Consider the following 8,462-nt stretch of genomic DNA (forward strand, 5'->3'; position numbering starts at 1 on the left):
CAACAACAAATTTTAGAACACAAAATAATCAGAACTGTCAGAAAACCAAACTGTATGGAAGTCCAATAACAAAGGAGCTAAAGAAGAAACATTCATCCAGACTGGTAGGAGGGGTGGAGGTAGACAGCCAGGGTGAAGAGGATTCATGGGAAAGCAGTGGCTGGTGGACCAGGTGATTCCATAATTGCATGTGGATAAACAAGGAGGAACAACTGGGGAGCCAGACAAATCATGCTACCCAGGTTTCCAGCATAGCAGCACGAAGAAATAAAGCCTCTGGCTGTAAAAACCAGTCAGGGTTGTGGCAGTGGGAGAGACTGCCAGCCTCACAAGACAGTTCATTGGAGAGACTCACAGGGCCCTAGAATGTACATAAAACCACCCACCAGGGTATCAGCATCAGAAGGGCCCAATTTGCTGTGGGTAGTAGGGGAAGTGACTGAAAGCCAGTGGGGAGCCCAGCAAGCAGAATTGTTCCCTCTCTGCCCTTCCCCCCCAGGCAGTGCCATAATGCAGCGAGGTGGGTTTCCCTGCCCTGATAAATTCTTAAGGCTCTGCCCCTTGCAATGTAGCAGGTGTTCTGAGACAAAAAAGATTTGGCCCAAATGAAAGAACAAATCAAAGTTCCAAAAATAGAACTAAGCAATGAAAAGATAGCCAACCTATCAGAGGCAGAGTTCAAAACACTGGTAATCAGGGTGCTCACAAAAATGGTTGAGTATGGTCACAAAATAGAGGAAGAAGTGAAGGCTATGCAAAGGAAAATGTGCAGGGAACCAATAGTGAAAAGAAGGAAACCAGGACTTGAACCAATGATGTGGAGCAGAAGTAAGAAACAGACATTCAACCAGAACAGAATGAAGAAACAACAATTCAAAAAAACGAGGACAGGCTTAGGAACCTCTGGGACAATTTTAAATGTTCCAATATCCAAATTATAGGGGTGCCAAAAGGAGAAGAGGAAAAGCAAAAAAATTGAAAACTTATTTTTAAAAAATGGAGAACTTTCCCAATCTGGCAAAGGAAATAGACTCCTGGGAAGTCCAGGAAGCCCAGAGAGTCCCAAAGAAGTTGGACCCAAGGAAGCACACACTAAGGCACATCATAATTACATTAGCCAAGATGAAAGATAAGGAAAGAAACTTAACAGCTATAAGAGGAAAGGAGACAGTTACCTACAAAGGAGTGCCCATAAGGCTATCAGTTGATCTCTAAAAGGAAACATTATAGGCAAGAAGGGGCTGGGAAAAAATATTCCAAGTCATGAAAGGCAAAAACCTACATCCAAGATTACTCTATCCAGCAAAGCTATCATTTCGAATGGAAGGGCACATAAACTGCTTCCCAGATAAGGTCAAGTTAAAGGACTTCATCATCACCAAGCCCTTATTATATAAAATGTTAAAAGGATTTATCTAAGAAGAAGAAGATAAAAAATATGAACAGTAAAATGACAACAAACTCACACCTATCAACAACTGAACCTAAAAATACAAAATAAGACAAAAACAAACAAAAATTAAAAGCAAATAAAAAGCAAAACAAAAACAAATAACTAGAACAGGAACAGAATCAGAGAAATGGAGATCACATAGAGGGTTATCAGTGGGGAGGGGTAGGGGGCAAATGGGGGAAAGGTACTGGGAATAAGAAGCATAAATGGTAGATACAAAACAGACAGGGGGAGGTTAAGAATAGTGTGGGAAATGGAGAAGCCAAAGAACTTATATGTATGACCCATGGACATGAACTAAGGTGGGGGAATGCTGGTGGGAAGAGGGATGCAGGGCAGAGGGGAACAAAGGGGAGAAAAAAATGGGACTACTATTACAGCATAATCAATAAAATATATTTTTATAAAAGAATGCTGATGTTTGAGGATATGATGTTTAGTGCTGTAATGGTCATCTTGAGGCCACTAATTAATTCAACAAGTATTTATTAAGTAAGTTCTATGTACCAGGCAATGTCCTAGATACTGGGGATACAAGAGTAAACAAAACAGACTAAAGTCTCTACCTTCACTGAGCTTATGTTCTAATGTGGGAGAGAGAAAACAAATAAAATATATGCTATGCCTGATGGTGATAAGTGATATGTAGAAAAATGAAGCAGGGGAGGAAGAGAAGGAATGCTAGTGGTGGGATTATAATTTTTAATAGGGTAAATGGGGATGAACCAATTTAAAAGAAGTTATTTCAGAAAAATGGCATGCTTCCTGTAATACAGGGGCCATGGTGATCTTCTCTATTGTTTCAATTTTAGGGAATATGTGCCGCTGAAGAAAGGAGAGATATTATTACATACCTAGGTGGTAGAGCATAAAGATGGGAAAAGCCTGGGTCTTTGATGACATTATTAAACTACTGAATTAAGCAACCTTGGAATCGACTTGCTTCCATACTTATTACATGAAATCATGAAATGTCTTTATTGTTTAAATGAGAATTAGTCAGATACCCTTAGTCACAACCCAAAACACTGTAACTGATACAGGGGTCATTAAGTAAATTTGCTTGGCTGACCCTGGAAGTAGATATAGAGCCAGCTTTGTGATTCCAGCTGTAAAGGATTTGGAAGATGGGAGTAGTAAAGTTGTAAAAAACATTATTTTACAATCATCCTGTAAAAATTGGTTCGGGCAAAGATCTATGGATGCTAAATCTGGTGGATATTTTAATGAGAAGCAGGTTACAGACTGGTTAGAGGGCAATGTTATGGGCTGAATGTTATCAGGGATCCCAGGAAGGGAATTACCAATCTGGAGAAATTGAAGATGACCTTGAGAACACAAAGATAGGAAAGAAAAAATACCAGAAACAGGTAAAGTATTTGGGACATTGGAAAACATGTGAGGCAAGGAGGCACAACCTTTGGCATAAAAGACTTGAGTTAGAGCTGCAGTTCTGATGACATTGACTAGGTGACCTTGGGTAAGTGGCTTCATCTCTGAGCTTCAGTTTCCTTGTAAAATGAGGGTTACGATGCCTCCCTTAAGGTAGGTGTTGGAGCATTAAATGAGGTAATTTGTATGAAAGTTCCCTAGCATATAACAAGTTTGCAGTAGTAAGGCTTGGTCGATCATATCAGTATAGCATAGTGGGTATACATAAAGGCTCAAAACTCAGATTGCCTCAGTTCAAAACCTTGTTCAGCCACTTACCAGCTGAGTGACTTAGGCAAGTTAAATAATTCCTGAGTTTCAGTTCCTTCAGTATCAAATAGAGATGATAGTGATGTCTGAATCATTGCATTAAACTGAATGCTACATGTAAAGTGCTTAAAATGGGGTCTGGTTGAGTGAGTGCTCAGTATGTTTGCTGCTACTGATAAATGTGAGAGAAATTCCAAGGAGGGTCCCTTTATTATGAAAGAAAATTGGGGTACTCTACTGTATTAATAACTATCAGAGGAATAATAATAATTAACAAATCTCAATGTATAGATTTAAAGGAAACCTTTCTTGTCCTTCATCAGAAGCTCTTGGAACACATTATTAAGCTTTATAGCACTAAATCCACTTTGTTACAGAGAGCTTAAGTCTCTCACCTCAGATCATGATGTTGGGAATTAGAATCCAGCCCTTCACTGACTCTTTTTCGTGACCTAAATTTCTCTGCATTTTTTCTTCCAATTTTGGCTTCTTGCTATTGAAGTGATTGACAATGTCTCACGTCCCTTCTCCCAAACAAAAGACCTGAGACTTAATCAAAGGTAATATTAAAAATATTGAACAATCTTTGGTCACAGCAGTTACTGGATCATAGGGAGGTGAGGCATGAGCCTGGGGAGGGATAGGTTAGGGTAGCCAAGACCAAGGCAGGACTTGAGAGTTGTGACTATTTAAAAACCAGCACAGAAGTATGTTAGTATTTTAACTTAAGAGTTTTAATCATAGCGCATACCAGATGTATATCTCTTCTGAGTCTAGGAGAGCATTCTTAGCAATCTATTCAGTGTTCACCCCTACCACCGCTATCGAGAATTCTTTATTTTTCTTTTCTCTATTTTATTGTTGTTCAAGTACAGTTATCTCCTGTCAGCTATAATTAGGCATACAGGCAATACTATAGCATTGCAAGGAGATGGTTTAAATAAGTCTCTAAAATCTACCATTGACCTTGGAAAAGTCTTCTGATGACACCAGTAACACTGGGCTTTTTTTTCCCAATTTTTTATTTAATTATATTTCAAGTCCAGTTTTCTGTCTATTACTCCTATCCCATCCCACCCCCGTGCTCCCCTCTCCCACCCATTTCCACCCTTCTCAGTTGTTGTCCATGTATCCTTTATATAGGTTCCTCTAAATCCCTCCCCTATTTCCCCTGAAATTCCCTCCCCTCTTCCCCCTGGGCACTGTCAGCCTGTTCTCTATTTCAGTGTCTTTGGTTATATTTTGCTTGCTAGTTTGTTTTGTTGTTTAGCTTCCTGTTAAAGGTGAGATCATATGGTATTTGTCCTTCAACACCTGGCTTATTTCACTCAGCATAATGCTTTCCAGTTCCATCCATGATATTGCAAAAGGTAGGAGCTCCTTCTTTCTTTCTGCAGCATAAAATTCCATTGTGTATATGTACCATAGTTTTTTGATCCATTCATTTACTGACGGGCACCTAGGTTGCTTCCAACTCTTGGCTATTGTAAATTGTGCTGCTATGAACATTGGGGTGCATATGTTCTTTGGGATTGGTGTTTTAGGGTTCTTAGGAAATACTCCTAACAGTGGAATTGCTGGGTCAAAAGGCAAGTCCAACTTTAGTTTTCTGAGAGAATTCCATACTGTTTTCCATAGTGGTTGCACCAGTCTGCATTCCCACCAACAGTGGACCAGAGTCCCCTTTTCCCCACACCCTCTCCAACATTTGTTGTTTATTGCTTTGTTTATGATAGCCATTCTCACCGGTGTAAAGTGGTATCTCATTGTGGTTTTAATTTGCATCTCTCTGATAGCTAGCAGTATTGAGCATCTCTTCATGTGTCTCTGGATCCTTTGTATGTCCTCCTTGCAGAAGTGTCTGCTCAAGTCCTTTCCCCATTTTTTAAATGGGTTAGTTGTCTTCTTTGAGTGGAGTAGAGTGAGTTCTTTGTATATTTTGGAGATTAAACCTTTGTCTGAGGTATCATTGGCAAATATGTTTTCCCAAACAGTTGCTTCTCTTTGTATCTTGATACTGTTTTCCTTAGCCATGCAGAAGCTTTTAATTTTGATGAGATCCTATTTGTTTATTCTTTCCTTTATATTCTTTGCTCTTGGGGACATATCAGTAAAAATGGCGCTGTGTGAAATATCTGATATTTTCCTGCCAATGTTCTCCTCTAGGACTTTAATGGTGTCATGGCTTATATTTAAGTCTTTTATCCACCTTGAATTTATTTTGGTGTATGGTGTAAGTTGGTGCTCAAGTTTCATTTTTTTACATGTAGCTGTCCAGTTCTCCCAACACCATTTGTTGAAGAGGCTATCTTTACCCCATTTTATGTTATTGCCCCCTTTGTCAAATATTAATTGACTGTAGAGAGTTGGGTTTATTTCTGGGCTCTCTATTCTGTTCCATTGATCTATGTACCTGTTTTTATGCCAGTACCAGGCTGTTTTGATTACAGTGGCCTTCAGTAACACTGGTCTTGACCACACGGCAAATCAAATGTTACCTTCTTCTTAGCCTTGTCTTAAGTCATGGTGTTTTATTTCTGCTGCATTTATAATTAAAGCCAAGAGGGGTCTTATTGGACATGGGAATTACAACTCCTTGGTGTGGGTAGAGTTAAGTTAGAGGGTGTCCAACTATATTTTTTCAGGTAAAAGATGTTCTGTGGTTTGAAAACAACCAATGGTTAAGGTGAGTCCTCTCAGCTGTTCACCTTTCTACAGCATTGCCTGCCAAGTGCAGAAAGTACCCTAAGTCCTTTCTGTTCTCTGGCTTTCAACATTAAAGTTTAGATTCAGAGAACTGGGCAGGAGAAAGAGCCAAAATGTGGACTTGGGACCTTGACTGCTGCAGGAGAAACAGCCCATGTGTCTTTGGAAGGCAGAGATCTCAGACTCCCACCCTGAACTTCACAGGTTCCCCTTGGTCACCCAGGAAACAGGCAGGACTGCAGCTGGGCAGCCAGGAAACAGAGCCTATCCAAGGCACCAGAGTGTCAGGTGCAGAGGGGCCTAGACTCCTTCTGTCCCACTTCATCAGCCTTTCTACCTCCAGACCCTCATCAGACTCAGACTAGAAAATACTTCAGGTCACCTGCTCCCATCCTCTGCACCTCGTATAGGACCCCCTCTTCAGCCTTCCTGCCAAGCACTCCCATCCAGTTTCCAATTGAACTTGGAGGGACCTGGGAGCTCCCTGCCTCAGCAGGCTCAGGATTCCACTTGACAGAATGTTGTTCCTGCTGCCCTGTAAGTTTCTCTTACACACTCACGTTCTGCCCTCAGGACAACCAACCAGACAGGACTGCTCCTTTCTCAGGAACATCCTTCACAAAATTGAACACAGCTTTCTCTGCCATTCTTGCTCCCCAGCCAGGCTTCAATGTTTTCCAAACTAAATATCCTGATCTCTTTCAGTCATTCATCATCAATGCTCAAGGAGATGATGCTTATCTTGATACCTCAGTGAGGCAGCTAATTGTCCAACTCGGGTTGATTCACACTTGTGAACCTTTGGGTAAGATACTTTACTTCTCTAAAATTCAGTTTTCCCATTTGTATAATGGTGTTATTTCTGGTAAAACAGTGTATTTACATTCTATGCCAGAGCCATTCTTGCCAGAGCTATTACGTGAGACATAATAGCAGGGTTATTCCTGATTATGTTTCTCCCCCAGAAATCTCAATGGTACTGTTAATAGGTGACACTGTATATATACTATAAAGAATGTAGCAATTGATTCATCTTGGATAACATTTAGTGAACAAGATATTGTTTGTATCATATCATTTGCTCTTGTCATTGGTTATATTTTTAATTTTGCATGTTTAATGGTTACCATTTTTTAAATTTTATTTTTAATTCCCAATGTATTAATGTTTCAAAAGTGGTTCATTCAAGTGTAAAAGCAGGGATGGAAAACAGTAGCAACTCAAGGTAACATTAAAAACATAAATAGTGGCCCTAATTGGTGTGGCTGATTTGGTGGGGCATAGTCCTGCAAAGCAAAGAGTCACCAGTTTGACTCCCAGTCAGAGCACATGCCCGGGTTGCAGGTTCTGTCCCTAGCCAGGACACATACAAGAGGCAACCAATTGATGTATCTGTCTCACGTTGATGTTTCTCTGTCTGTCTTTCTCCCTCACTTCCTTCCTCTCTCTCTAGAATTGATAAAAAAACCCCACAAGTCATGAACTTGACTTTGGCATGAATATACTTGTACAATGTAAAGTTATATGCATTATAACAAGTAAATCTGAAAATATGATGGTTGATGCTCAAGGCGAGAGGCTTTTAATTTACAATATTATTTATCATGTTTAATGGTACTAATATGTGGCTTTTGTGATAAAAATAATTTCTCCTAACATAGCATCAGAAATTAGTAAAGAGGAATTAAAACAATGAATATTTGAATACTAACTTATATTGTGTGGAGATCATAGTTCATTATGAAAATTTACCCAGTGGTGCCACCATAGCTTTCATAATATTTTCATAGAAAGCACACAGACCTCTGTGGTAACCTGTCAAATGTCTCCAGAAGGAGCAGAAAACAATTCTTTCCAATACTAAACCGATAAATATTATTACTAAGAGATAAGAGGCCTAAAGTACAATGGTATTAACAAAAATTGCACTGATAAGAGTATATGCACTGCTTCTAACACTATTTTGTTTGTTTTTTAAGTACATTTTATTGATTATGCTATTACAGTTTCCCCAATTTCTTTTTCCCTTTTATCCCCCCTCCACACTGTACCTCCAGCATTACCCCGTGCCTTAGTTCATATGCATAGGTTGTACATATAAGTTCTTTGGCTTCTCTGTTTCCTATACCATGCTTAATCTCTCCACATCTATTCTATGCTTACTATTTATGCTTCTTATTCTGTGTACCTTTTCCCCCATTCCCCCCACCCCTTCCCACTGATAACTCTCCATGTGATCTTTATTTCTGTGGTTCTGTTCTTGTTCTAGTTGCTTGCTCAGTTTTTGTTTTTGTTTTTTAGGTTCAGCTGTTAATAGTTGTCAGTATGTTGCCATTTTACTGTTCATAGTTTTGATAATCTTTTTCTTCTTAGATAAGTCCCTGTAACATTTCATATAATAAAGTCTTGGTGATGATGAACTCCTTTAGCTTGACTTTATCTGGGAAGCACTTTGTCTGCCCTTCCATTCTAAATGAAAGCTTTGCTGGATAGAGGAATCTTGGACGGAGGTCTTTACCTTTCTTGGCTTGGAATACTTCTTTCCAGCTCCTTCTTGCCTGCAAGGTTTCTTTTGAGAAATTAGTTAACAGCGTTATGGACA

This window comes from Sturnira hondurensis, unplaced genomic scaffold (assembly GCF_014824575.4).
Source record: "Sturnira hondurensis isolate 20B ecotype Veracruz unplaced genomic scaffold, ASM1482457v3 Scaffold0023420, whole genome shotgun sequence".
Taxonomy (NCBI): Eukaryota; Metazoa; Chordata; class Mammalia; order Chiroptera; family Phyllostomidae; genus Sturnira; species Sturnira hondurensis.